Source organism: Kogia breviceps, chromosome 4 (assembly GCF_026419965.1).
Source record: "Kogia breviceps isolate mKogBre1 chromosome 4, mKogBre1 haplotype 1, whole genome shotgun sequence".
In the NCBI taxonomy this organism is placed as follows: Eukaryota; Metazoa; Chordata; class Mammalia; order Artiodactyla; family Physeteridae; genus Kogia; species Kogia breviceps.
In genome coordinates, this window is record NC_081313.1 from 82,370,308 (window position 1) to 82,385,351 (window position 15,044).

The 15,044-nt window shown below is 34.4% G+C and overlaps 1 non-coding gene and 1 pseudogene across 1 annotated transcript; one reads left to right on the forward strand and one right to left on the reverse strand.

The window, feature by feature from the left end:
* Nucleotides 1-1,944: 1,944 nt before the first annotated feature.
* On the reverse strand, nt 1,945-2,280 carry LOC131756210 (ubiquinol-cytochrome c reductase complex assembly factor 2 pseudogene; annotated as a pseudogene).
* A 6,755-nt stretch (nt 2,281-9,035) lies between these two features.
* Nucleotides 9,036-9,141, forward strand: LOC131756472 (U6 spliceosomal RNA). Its single transcript, XR_009335651.1, has one exon. It is a non-coding gene; the product is annotated as a U6 spliceosomal RNA (small nuclear RNA).
* Nucleotides 9,142-15,044: the final 5,903 nt, after the last annotated feature.

Sequence of the window (15,044 nt, forward strand, 5' to 3'; positions counted from 1 at the left end):
ACACATGACAATAAGTTTCAGTGGCATTTGCATAACTATAACTCAATCATAACATTCATAATCAAGTCAGAATCATTGTAGATAAGTATAGCTTTAATGAATGCAGTTAATTAACCTTAATTTACAAATGATGCATTTAAATTATAATTTTGAACTTTCACCTAGTAGAGAAAAGCAACACATTATTCTCTATCAATTTTAAATAAAGTATCAGCTCCTTATAGAGTTAATTCATCCACTTTTTCTTGGTGTTGGAATATAAAATAAAATGCATATACTTATGTGACATAAATAATAGGAGTGACATCTATGATGATTAGTCATATGATTGCCTATGCCTCTTAAAATTATAAAATTGTAGCTTCCAGTCAGAAAACATTTCATGTATTAAAAGCATCACCAACCAAACTATAAATCATGAGTTGTGGTACAACTTGAATGGAAAATGTGTATAGTATATACATGGAGGTAATGCATGGTAGTTTCTAGTATCTGGTTTATATCAGGGACAATATTATGAAAAAACTAGATAATTTTTGGTGAAATAAAAAAGCTTTAAATAAAAAGTTTAAAGTGCTAATAGTCTTGTCTTTTTAATTTACCAAGAATGTGGATTCATAATTCAGAATGCTTCTCTTTTAACCCTGGAAGTATGACTTTGAGTAAATCACCTCACCTCTCCAAGCTTAGCTTTTTCTCTTATTTAAAAGAGCAATAATATTATAATACACATAATCTTTATACATATAACATTATCCACATAAACCTTTTTAAAAATAAGTATTTAATAAATAATAGTACTAGTGGTAGTTATAATCATAGTAATAGTATTCGCAACAGGGGAAAGACTAGCCTTACTCTGATACTAAAGATACTAAAGAACTATCCTTGATAGTTCTTTTCCTTACATTTATGAGTCTTGCACATCTTGAAGGGGAGAATTACAAGGTGAGAAAGATATCTCCTTGTCCCCAGGTTTGGTCAGTCTTCTCTGTAGATCCCCCCAGGAAGCAGCATTGCACCAACCCTGTGGCTTCCCAAACACAAACCTGGCATGAAATCTATTCCGTTTGTCCCAAATTAGATTACTATCATGATATCTGTAACCTAATGAACATGTAATCTGTGTACAAGGAAAAGGAGGTGAATATGACACCCATCTTGCTATTACTCTGCACACGGTAAAACCTGATGTCTCTAAATCTTGGTCATTTTATGTATATCGTTTGGGTGGCACTATCCCATTGACCAATCTAGTCTGTAATTAAAAGCACCTATACAAGGAGGTAACAGTTTGCTGTCCTACATGGAAAACAAAGTTTAAAATCTGACATTATGCCCTTCTTTAATTGCTGGGTGAGGAAGTTTCCGCTCTAGGTATTCAAACAGGCCAGTTTCCAAATTAAATAGGGCTGAAAAACAAACTCATGGTGAGAAAAAGTACCTCTTATGTAAGAAAATTTAGACTGTGACCTTATTTTACTGTTCCATTTTTTTAACATTTATTGGAGTATAATTGCTTTACAATGGTGTGTTAGTTTCTGCTTTATATCAAAGTGAATTAGCTATACATATACATATATCCCCATATCTCCTCCCTCTTGCGTCTCCCTCCCATCATTTTAAAACATATTCCAAAAATAACTATTTCAACACTCAGTATCATTATATATAGGTATATGAGAATGAATACATGTGTATGTATGGCTGAGTCACTTTGCTGTGCACCTGAAACTATCACATTCTTAATCAGCTATACTCCAATATAAAATAAAAAGGTTAAAAAAATTATTATAGGTATATAATTTTTTTTTTTTTGATGGAGAAATCAGGGCATTTTATTGATGATGGCAACGTACACGACTTCACGCTTAGGTAACGCGGTCGCAATAGGGCCCTAGCCCAGGCCTTATGCTTCTCCTCAGGATCCCTGGGGCCAAACTTCTAAAGTTTCTTCCACATGCCTTTATTCATCTCCTTAAACTCTTCCAAAGTATCTGTGCACAGGACCAGTTTGTGTTCTTCCAGGGACAGGCCACTGAAGCTTGTGTCTCTGGGGCGAGGGTACTTGTGTTTGTAGTAGTTTGAATGGAGAGGTACTAAGCTCTCGTACATCTGATCACAGGCCTCAGGCTCTGCAATCTGGGTGTTCTCTCCCTCCCGAAAGGTGTGTACTACCCGCTCCCACTGATAAGCGCCCAAGTCCCAGCCTCGTTTGGTCTCGTCCACTGGCCATTCCTCACAGAGTTTGAGAAAATTCTGGTAGCGGCTGGCCGCCATTTTGGGGCCTGAACTTTATTTTTTTAAGTGCTTTCAAATCAATTTATCAATTCCCCAGAGATATAGGACACATTTAATTAACAGATATATTTTATAAATGACAGCACAGAAGAATGTGAAAATACTGAAGAAAGGAGAGACAGAGTCAGAAAGCTGGACTGGAGCAGATGAAAGAACAGATTTTGTTTTGGGACCACCAGGGATCTCTTCCAGATACCCAGTATCCCTTCGTGGATATCTGGCAGTTCTCAGCCATACTAAAATCTACCTTCTTCAGTTACTATCCTTATCTAGGGTATGATAGTTGATAAAGCTATTAAAAAGTCAGATTTAGAGTGGACCACAACAATGAATTTTAACTCATAATTCTGCTAAAAAGTCTCCAAACCATCCACATTTTCCTTAATTTTGTAGTTATATTATTTCTATATTTTAAACCATTCATAATTTGCAGATATAGAGAATCTATACCAAAAACTCAGCAAAGTTTTTGGGTGAAATAGATCGTAGTGAGCCATCACTTCAAAGTCAGTTTTACATTTTAGATTTAAATTGGCTTGAGAAATAGATATGCCAGTTATTATGGGGAGAGTAAAAAAGTATATGCTAAGGTTTCATTGAACAATATAAACCTTTTCCCCACATACTGAAAAACTTCTGATACATAAAATGATTTTGATTTTAACATTGTAAAAATATATATGTTTTCGCTTGATCAATTTTAAGTACATTGCTTTATGAACATTTTAAAATAGGCTGTACTATTTAATTTTCCTCCTAGTATATTTATCAAAATATTTTTATTTTGGCTTCATTTTAATTAATATTTGCTTAAGTAAATAAAATACCATTTGATGTGTTCACTTTCAAAATGATGAACAGACAATAATGGTTTTTTTTAATTAAACAACTTAAAACTCACTCCTACAACTATATTTATCTTTCATCCGTTCTTTCTAAATGATGTGTAATTCTCCTTCCTGTGCATTTATTTCATGTCATCTATCCACTCTCCATGTGACATACACTTAATCTGACTCCAGTTTACCAGCTGAGCTGATAGTAGGGTAGGGCAAGTGAGGCAGATGGGGCACAACACTTAAGGAGGCACTTACTCTCAGGGTGAGTGTGCTATCCTGTACTCATGTTTTACATGACCTTTAGAGTGAGTGCCTCCTTAAAATCTGCACCTGAGTTGCCTCACTTACCTCAATTTAGTCCTCAACCAAGAACAAACACAATATTTCTTAGTCCACAACCAAGAACAACCTTTTACATGTCCCTTTTTTACTTTATATGAGGATAGATTTGGATTTTATACCTGGTAAAAGAACAGATTTATCACAGGGTGTGTGTCTACAAACTGACTCCCTGGTACTAGATTACTTTCCAAATGTCCACAACAATCTACACTCCATTAGATGTGTGTGAACGTTCCTATTACATTATTGCGTTCTTAGTATTATGTAGTGCGCTAATGGCTCTAAAGTGATATTCTTGCTTTAATTTACATATTTATGATCACTAATGATTCTATGACTTCCCCTTATGCATGGTTGGTAGCTTTTTAGTTTTAATTTTTTGAAAATTCCATCTCATATCTTTCACACTTAATTGTATCAGAATTTCTCTTTACAGAAGAATTTCTCATACTCTAGGTATTGATTCTTAGTTGATTTTAAGTGTCAGAAATATATGCCCCCAATCTATTATCTGTTTATTAACTTGATACATGGTGCCTTTCATTAAAATTTTTCTTGATATAGTCAGATTTATTCATTTTCTTTCTTTTGGTTTGTACTTTTACATTTTTAAGAAGTTCTACTACCCTAGATAGTCTTCTAGATTTTCTTCTATTAACTTTATACTTTTACCTTTCAACTTTAGGTCTTTCATCTGTCTAGAGGCCACCATCATATGTGGTGTTAGCTAATGTGAATGAATGGATTCTGATCACTCCTATTCCATTTTCTCCCGATGATAGAATTACATATCACAGAGGCTATAAGAACTGCCTCTAGAGGAGGACTATACATCTCTACCCCCATTGACTACTCTGGTGTTGCTCACATGAGTAAAGCAATATGGGCAGATATGAAATGGTGAAATGTCAGGCAGAGACTTTGAAAGGCATCAGGTATTTCCATTGGCTCCTCTTGCCTTCCTGCTATCCACCATGAAAAGAGCACACCCCCAATGACTGCAATGCCTTTCACCTCTGTTTCAGAATGAGAGATACATGGAACAACCCCCAATCCAATCCTAGCTGATCTCAGCCAACCCACAGATTATCTAGTCCACAGGCAAGAAATATGTGTGCTACAATGAAATCTAACTAACAGATACATGAATCCCTTTTTACTTTCCTTCATGTAGATAGCCATTTTTCTGTCAAGATGACATGAAAAAGTATAATAATTTAAAAGGTTTCCAAAATATCTAAATACCTATCCTATATAATAGGATATAAAACTCCTCTATTCATATTAAAGAACAATTTCCCAGATGTCAAACTAATCATGAGCATCTTAAGAGGAAGTGGAGTTTACATTCACTGCTAAAGCACACTGCTACATTTTTCTAACAGGAGGGTACTTTGAGGATGTCAAATATGTGTGCAGTTCTCAACAAAGTGTACAACTGGGGTGTTGAGATCATAACTGTGTAATGTGTACTTTGGAGGTTCAGCTAAAAAAACTGAAGTTAGACTCACTAATTGACAAATTTGATTCTTTAGAGTGACAAATAATCTAATTATAGGACCTATCTGTGTCTAGTCATTTTTACTGAATATTGTCCCAAAACTTCCAGCAATATAGGTGGGCCAAACTGTGATTGATGGCCACAACTTTGACACTTAGAAGTGCTTTATTCACTACTCAGCTTCTTTATTATTTTAGCCATTTACTTTACTCAGTGATTTGGGCTCCCCTGTTTATTAGTCTTAGAAACATACACAGGTACTGTTGTAGTCTATTAAGGGAGGTGATATTATAAAATAACTCCACAGACAATTTTTTTTCTTTCTTCTCTTTCTTGTATATCTTACTTTTTTCCACTTTTTTCCCTTATCTTCTAAAACTCTATTTTCTTAGTTATTTAGGTCATAGCTCTGAAAATTAATTACTACTTATATAAGATATTGCACAGATAAAAAGACACCTAAGTGAAAATGATTCTGTTGCTCTCATCCTAAACCATACCCCACAGGGAGTCAAAAATTGTAATAAGTATCTAATATATATTCCATCATATTTGCATAATATATCTTAATTTCATTTTAATAAAAATCATTATCAATGAAGGAAGAATAATTGTATAACATCTCCCAATAGGCCCACAGAATACTATCATAATAATGATAAATATCATTTAATGGACAGTATGTGCCAGGATACTATACTAAATGTAGCTGTCATGATCAGGTAAGTTCTGCTGTAGTAACAAACAAATCCTGGAATATCAGGGACTTACTACTATAAAAATTTATTTCTCATTTAGGAAAAATTCAATGCAGCTGAAATATGCCTCCATTTCCTGATGGCTGCCTTCCATGGTTTCTAGGATTGCCAAGGCAGGGCAAGAGAGAGATGTAACAGAGGAAGAAACACACTAACTCATAACTGCCGCAGACGAGAAGTGACACATCAGTTCCTCTTGCAGTCCCGCAGTCCCAAATGGACTCTGAATTAGGCTTGTGAATGTGGTCATCCTGTCTGCCCAGAAAGTGAAAATAGTCAGCTGAACAATTAGAACTGTGTTCACTAAATGGATAAACTACGTTATCCATTTAAATCCATTCATAGTCCTATGAACCTACTCTCATGACTACTAATTACAAGCAATCTCACACTTTTATTCCAAAATCAGGACTACTTTCTCCACCTGTCACCACACCCAGAATTAGAAAGGTTTGGTGTTCACAGGTTCATTAGCCCTAACCATCCAGTGGAAATTGGAATAAATGGAAAGGTCCTAGCAGTCAGTATTACAATAATAATTTTAACTGTAACATGAGAACTTTGTAAAGATGAAAATTTGGAAAGGGAAATGAGAAGACAGGAACGAGCAACGAGACAAGAATGAGCAGTGATAGCAAGAAAAAAAAAGTTAAGAGAGTCATTGAATTGAAAAAGAGCACAGCCTCTCACCATCTTTAAAAGTACGGAAGTTTGAAGACTTTTCACTCTCATTTTTCTTTCTCTCTTCCTGTCTTTTATCTTGCTTTGTTTTTGTTTTGTTTTGTTTTCTCTTCTCTGGCATTAGTCTTATTCACAATTATACAGAAGTATCATTGAAAAATTCTCTTGCTTTTAAAAAGCTTAAAAGGATAAATTCAGCCATCCAATTTAGGGAACTTGCCAGATTAATCTTTGTTAGGAGGGTAAAAAAATAATGGTAAATAGAAAAAACTGGTTTAAAAATTCAAGTCTCTCCCTAATTCTTGCTTTCTCCCTCATTCTTCCACCCTGACCTCCTTTTGTCAGACACTCTCCTTTTGTCACCTCCATAAAAGGAGCTGAAGGAATATCAGTCAATGACCTTCCCTCAGTGTGAGGGACAAAACTACAAAATCAGGCCTTTCATCTGAACCTCAGAAGAGTGCGAGTTTTAGACAGGCATGTGCCAAGCTGCTGCACCCTGAGTCCTTACACACCTACATATCCCGCTATTTTTAGTAACAACATCAAAAGTAATTTCAGCAGTTGATAAAACCAAATGACTTCTTACAACATTACCATTAGAGCATTTTATGCTACCATAAAAGAGGCACTAATTACCACAGAAAGTCAGGACAGCTTTATATTTTTCTCTCTAAATGACACAAAACATTGAAAGCACTATAGTTAGTATCATTTTGTCATGAGTTCTTTTTAGATTTAAATATAGACCATTCCCAAGCTCATTTTTCAAAGCTTATGTTTGAAAAATCATGAATGACATATTTACACTATAAGTATTTCTTAAAAATAGATGCAGGGAGTTTATTTCCATCCCCAAACAAAAATGTTCACTTATGCTAAACAATCACCAGAGAGAGTTTCATATCCAAGCCTCCAATTTTCTACTTGATTCCTTGTCAGCAACAATGAAGTTTTCCAGCAAATGGAAAGGATTTAAACATGGCAACTTCCAATGGTAAGGCTACAAAAATTGTCTTCGTAGTGCAGGCACTAAACCTAGATAGCAGAGAAGAGAGTTTTATTTTATTGGATTATTACAAATTTGTAGCCTTGAGATCATGGTACTTCTGGGATAGTATAAGATCAAGTTTAAATGTCTTAAAAGTGTCCTTTTCTATAATGTAGTTTACAAATTCTATAATGTCCTTCACACAGAATACTTTTAAGGAGAGATCAAAAAGTAAACAAATGAGTACCACATGCATTACATAAAAATTAACTCAACATTGGCTGCAAGGTATGTTAAATCATGGGCTGAATACAATTATACTTTGAATACAGTGTGTTGTTTCTTCCAGTTTATTCCTATTCTAGGCAATTTCAAATCCATTTTTTTATTTCAAAACCAAGCTACAATTTGCCAAGTTATTATATTTTTATCACACAGCAATGTTACCAGTGGGTATTCAATGGGTACTAGTACAACAATAACAATAATTATATGTTGCATTTGTGTAGAAGTTGAACAAATGTAACACAATTGCAAATGAAAATATATTCTCATATATTTCTAATATAAAGAAATATAACTCTGAGCTTAGAGTCATTAGGTACTCAATATCATATAATTAGTAATGACTGACACAGAGACTTGACACAATTTTCTCACTCAAAGTCCAGGAATAAGAGAAAAACTTTATAAAGTAAAGTAAAAGAGCCTTGGTATTAAAGTTTTAACCATTAGTTATAATAAATAGTAATGTAAGGTAAAGTTTTATAAATATAATTTATGCTACACAACTATAGTAGTCTTGAAAAGAAATGAAGGAGTACAGGAAATTCTTACATGTTTGTCTCATTACAAAGAATCTACATGTTGTGATTTCAAAATTTTTATCTCAGATCCTTTCCTTTAGTATTCCTTAAGGAAGTAAGAGAGTGAAAAATAAGGAATATCATGCATTCATTCAACGCCAACTATGTGCCAGGCACTGTGCTTTTTGATTGGAACTCAAATGTGAAATGCATTCTCCTTACCTTTAAGGAGAGTGTTTTGGGAATAAGCAGAAAAATATACATACAATTTCAATTCAACATAATTATTATGAAATTTGTATGTAAGAAATGTACAAGAGCCTAAATACTTCTGTCTTAAAGCTTCTACTTGTCCTATCTCATAACAGCTTATTTACAATGTATTGCTTTTGAAGATGTCAAGATTACAACAAAGGATATAACTTTCCTATGAATTATTTGTTGTTTTGCAAACCAGGCATGAGTTTTAAACAAGGGGAAAAGCCAAAAAGAAAGTGACTGTATATTAATCTGTGAAATTATATTGCCAATCTCTTCTATGTGGCCTGGAATTAAATAAAAATAGAAGAATTAGCAAAGATTATACATTGTTTTGTTGGTCATGCACTCTTCAAAACTACCTGGCAAAATGGGTATGTAAAGATAAGATCCAGCTTATAGTCCATATGTAGAACTACACACCTTGGCATTGGGCCTTGTCCATAGGTTTTTGTCTAATTCAGGTAAAGGTTATTTATGGACTAATGACAGCCCTGAGTTTTAGGGCCTCTGTTGCTGGGCATGCCATCAGAAGTGTCCCCCTGTTAAAGATCCCCAGAGCTCGTTTCGGCACCACATATACTAAAATTGAGACAATACACAGAGAACAACATGGCCCCTGTGCAAAGATGACTTGCAAATTTGTGAGGCATTCCATATTTTTCCATCTCATGTCCATGGATCGGAAGAATTAATATTGTTAAAATGGACATACTACCCAAAACCATCTACAGATTAAATGCAATCCCCATCAAAATACCAAAGGTATTGTTCACAGAAATAGAAGAAATAATTCTAAACTTTGTGTGCAACTAAAAAAGACCCTGAATAGCCAAAGCAATCCTGAGAAAGAATAACAAAGACAGAGTCATCACACTTCCTGATTTCAAACTGTACTACAAAGCTATAGTAATAAAAACAGTATGGTACTGGCACACAAATAGACACATAGAGCAATGAAACAGAATAGAGAGCCCAGAATTAAATCATGGCATACATGGTCAACTAATATTTGACAAAGAAGCAAAGAAAGGATAGGGGAGAAAGGATAGTCTTTTCAACAAATGCTTCTGGAAAAACTAAAAAAACATATACAAACTATGAAATTGGACCCCTATCTCACACTACTCACAAAATCTAACTGAATATGGATCAAAGATGTTAACATAAGAACTGATACCATAGAAGAAAGGTAGGGAAGAAAATGTAGGGAAGAAGCTTATCAATCTTGGTCTTGGCAATTATTTTTTAGACGTGATGCCCAAATCACAAAAAACAAAAGCAAAAATCAACAAATGGCACTACATCAAGCTCAAAAGCTTCTGCACAGAAAAAAAAAACTAATTAACAAAATGTAAAGTCTATAGAATAGGAAAAAATTTTTACAAACCATATATTGGATAAGGAGTTAATATCCAAAATGTAAAGAACTCATACAACTTAATAACAAACACACAATCCAATTCAAAATGGGCAGAAGAACTAAATAGACATTTTTCCAAAGAGGACATCAATATGGCCAAGAAGAACATGAAAAGATGCTCAACATCACTAATCATCTGGAAAATGCAAATCAAAACCACAATGAGATATCACCTCACACCTGTAGAATGGCTATCATCAAGATGACAAGAGACAACAGGTGCTAGCAAGGATGTGGTGAAACGGGAACCCTTGTACACTGGTGGCAGGAATGTAAATTGGTTCAACCACTATAAACAATATAGAGATTCCTCAAAAATTAAAAGTCATCTACCACAGGATCAAGCAATTTTGACTATATACTGAAAGGAAATAAAAACACAATTGTGATAAGATATATGCACTCCCATGTTTACTGAAGCAGTTTTCACAATATGATGACCAAAAACTTGGAAACAACCCAAATGACCATCAACAGATGAATGAATAAATAAGATGTGATACATATACACAATGGAATATTATTCAGCCATGAGAAAGGAGGATATCCTGCCATTTTAGACAAGATGGATAGACCTTGAGCACATTATGCTAAGTGAGGTTAAATCAGAGAATGACAAGTACTGTATGATATCACTTATATGTGGAATCTAAAAACAATTTAACCTTTAAAAAACAGAGAGTAAAATGGTAGCTACTAGGGGATGGGAGGGTAGGGAGGATAAGATTGATAATTCAAGGGTACAAACTTGATACAGTGAGTAAATAAGCAACAGAAATCTAATGCACAGTATAATTAATATAGACAATAATATTGCACTATAATTATATAATTTGATAAATATTGCTACATTGGCAATCACATTACAGTGTATAAAAGTATCAAAGTAACATGCTGTACACCTTAAATTTACACATTACATGTCAAATTTATTCAACTAAAAGAACAGACACATGTAATAATGGAACAGAATTGACAGCCCAGAAATAAACATCACATTGTCAATTAACTTCTGACAAAAGCGCCAAGAATATACAATGGAGAAAAGATAGTCTTTTCAATAAATGGTATTGAGAAAACTGGTCTCTTATCTTACACCATACAGAAAAATCATCTCAAAATGGATTAAAGACTTTACACTATGTAAAGTAATGTAATGTCTACTTAGACAATACCACACCATTTCAGGCAAACTGTAAGAATCTTGAATAGTGTAATTTTGTTTATACCCCCAGACTTTATATTATTGTTGTAATATAGTTCACATCTAAATACATCATAAACCCCAAAATACAGTGTTATAATTTTTATTTAATTTTAAAAAAATCCCCCAAATTAGGCCAAGCATTCTAAAGAATTCATCCACACATGAGGGTCACAACCCCAGTAACTGACTTCAGAATCTCCTTGGAGGATGTATCTGTCCATTTCACACTTTTCTTTGAAAGGATGTGAAATGGACCAGATCCTACTGGTCTATAATGGAAATCATCATGCTTAACAAATATAACACAGGACATTTAAATGTTAATTACTAAAAAAAAAAAAGTTCCATATGTCAAAGTAACCCCAATTATTTCCCCTTAAGTCTTACTTTAACCTTGGGGAATTTCATACATTGTTAAATATTATCTCCCAAACAGTGAATCCTAGAATCCCCTTCCCCATAATTTTATACTCGACCCTAACTTTTTCCCAAAATACTTTCACCTGATTTCCTTGGTAATGATTAGACATACTGGGAGGCTTTAAAAATTAAGTGCAGATAATAGAATTGTTAAACAAACAATGGCTTGTTTTAAAACTGTCCTTCTGCCCAGAGTATAAAGCCCCATGTTCTATCATGAGCAGCCTTAAGAAAGTCAAATACTGGACTCAAAGACAGGCAGGAGCAATATTTTTTTCAATCTGTCTCCTAGAGTAATGGAAATAAAAACAAAAACAAACAAATGGGACATAATTAAACTCAAAACCTTTTGCACAGCAAAGGAAACCATAAATAAAGTGAAAAGACAACCCACAGAATGGGAGAAAATATTTGCAAACGATGCAACTGGCAAGGGATTAGTCTCCAAAATTTATAAACAGCTCATGCAGCTCAATATCAAAAAAACAAACAACCCAATCAAAAAATGGGCAGAAGACCTAAATAGACATTTCTCCAAAGAAGACATACAGATGGCCAAGGGGCACATGAAAAGATACTCAATATCACTAATAGAGAAATGTAAATCAAAACTAAAATGACATTATCACCTCACACCAGATAGAATGGCCATCATCAAAAAGTCTACAAACAATAAATGCTGGAGAGGGTGTGGAGAGAAATGAACCATCCTACACTGTTGATGGGAATGTAAACTGGTACAGCCACTATGGAGAACAGTATGGAGGTTCTTTAAAAAAACTAAAAATAGAACTACCATATGATCCAACAATCTCACTCCTGGGCATATATCTGGAGAAAACCATCATTTGAAAAGGTACATGCACCACAGTGTTCATTGCAGCATTATTTACAATAGCCAAGATATGGAAGCAACCTAAATGTCCATCGACAGAGGAATGGATAAAGATTTGGAATATTAGCCATAGAAAATAATGAAAAACTACCATTTGCAGCAACATGAATGGACATGGAGATTCTCATACTAAGTGAAGTAAGTCAGATAGAGAAAGACAAATATCATATGATATCACTTATATGGGGAATCTAAAAAAATTGATGCAAATGAACTTATTTACAAAACAGAGACAGATTCACAGACTTAGAAAACAAACTTATGGTTACCAAAGGGGAAAGGCAGGGGTAAGGGATAAATTGGGAGTTTGGGATTGACATATACATCACTACTGTATTTAAAATAGATAACCAACAAGGACCTACTGTAAAACACAGGGAACTCTGCTCAATATTCTCTAATAACCTAAATGGGAGAAGAATTTGCAAAAGAATACATATATGTATATGTATAACTGAGTCACTTTGCTGTACACCTGAAACTAACACAACGTAAATCAACTATAGTCCAATATAAAATAAAAATTTTAAAAAGATTTAAATAAATAAATAAAATATATTATTTATAAAATAGACTGGCAGGCCTTCAGAAGTAACTTTTCTGGATTTCTCATTTCCTTCCTCTTCCCAGGGATTACTGTTTCATATTCCACCATCAAGGAGTCCTCCTTGTTAAAAATAAAAACACTCTGAATCATCTGCACTCAAGAATACCAAGAGACAGATTTCCATTCTATACCCCACCTAGGCTTTCACTGAGTTCCACTTTCTAGTATGAGAAATGCTCCCAATTCCCCCAACCTGCTTCTTGAGGTAATTGTTGCAGTGATGGATCTTCTTAACCTTCTGAATAGACTTACCACAGGGCCTTGACCTTCCCAGTCCCACAAAAATTGCTTTCATTTCTGTTAAGGGGATTCAGGAAGAACATGAATCACAAGGTTTTTCTAAGAGTGTAACTCTGAATAGAACTAATTAGAGAAGACCTCAACTGTCCATGGATCAAAAAGGAAGAAAATACTATAAGAACCTTTCTCACCAATAGCTAGAAAACATCGTTAGAACAGTCGCAGCTCCTACTGTTACTGATGCAGTCTCCAAGCCCCAGCCCAGATGTGTTTGTTAATCCTCCCTAGATCCTTCCTCAAGACATAGTTTGAAGTCTCTCTCAGATCTCATGCTTCCCAGAGAAGCTGATTTATCAATGATCTTTCCAGAACTCTAATCTCTGCTGAAAAGACCACATTTCTCACCTCAATTTTTTGTTTTGTTTTGTTTTTTGTCAGTTAATTTGGTTGTTTGTTTGGCAATATCATCAGCTTGACCAAAACCAACATTTCCACACTGGAAAAGAGGAAATCTGAAGTCATTATAGTGCAACAAATACATCCCTGAAAGTACTAAAGGAATTTCAAATTCTAAAACAACAATTCTGACAAGCATCCATGCTTCATTCCTTTTGGAAGCACTGGTCTAGCATAAACAATGACAGCAGAAAGTGAAAAATCCATAGGAGATGAAAAGGAAGATTTCACTGGGTACTGAGAGATCCATTACTTTTTGCTGAGAGCATCAGGGAAAGCTTTATGAGAGAGTTAATATTCCATCTGGACATTGAAGGATAGAAATGACTTAGATAGGCAGTAGAAAAGGAGGGCGTATCACCCATAACCCGTGGTTAACACAAAAAATTAAGATGAGAGTCAGTAATAAAAAGACCTTAGAGTACAACTAACCAGTTTCCCAATGCCCAGTTTTCACAGGCTAGCAAAACAACTGCAAGCTGAAATGTTCCAATGGACAAACAGGAGGGCACACCAAAAAAGTTTTAAATTGAAGGTGGTAAGACCGAGGACTGCATAGGGTCACAGCAACTGACCCAGTGACCTGAAAGGCCACCAAAAGAGGTGAGCAGTTTTGATATTCATCTCACAATGAAAAAAAGATAATGTTTCAAACACCAACAAAACTGACCAAAAGGGTGTATACATGGTAGCCAATGAATCATCACGGTAGCCAATGAATCTGGGCCGTATCCATTTTGAAACAACAGTGATCACTTATTATTCCTTCCACTTAGACTTGTCTAGATACCACATTCGAATGTAAATTGCATTTTTCTCTGAACAAGAAAATAAGGGTACTTATTTTACAAGACAGATGTAGGTAATAAAAGAATGGGTTCCCAAGAGTTTCCCAAGAACAATGCAAAAAAATCACATATAAACTTCTATTTTCAGCTTTTAATAGTATAATTCTGATTAACATACCATTTAAGTTTTAGCATGTTTCCAAAACATGGACGAAGATTCACAAATAACATTTGTTGAATACATTCTATTACATTTTTAAAATATGCTACATTTTTTCCAAGCTCACTTCATTCGATGCAACACTCTTAAGACTTCTAATTAGATTACTATTAACAACTCCGGTAATTATTCTCTAACACTATTCCTTAGGAGAGGAATTAATATTTCTGCTAAAGAAATCATAAACCACCAACATACAGTAATTATACCAACATCTTAGTGAGGCAAGAAAAAGATTCCTTAGACTTAATTTGATTTAAACATTCACATATACTTTACTAATATCAGATCATGGATGTGTGATGCCTTAA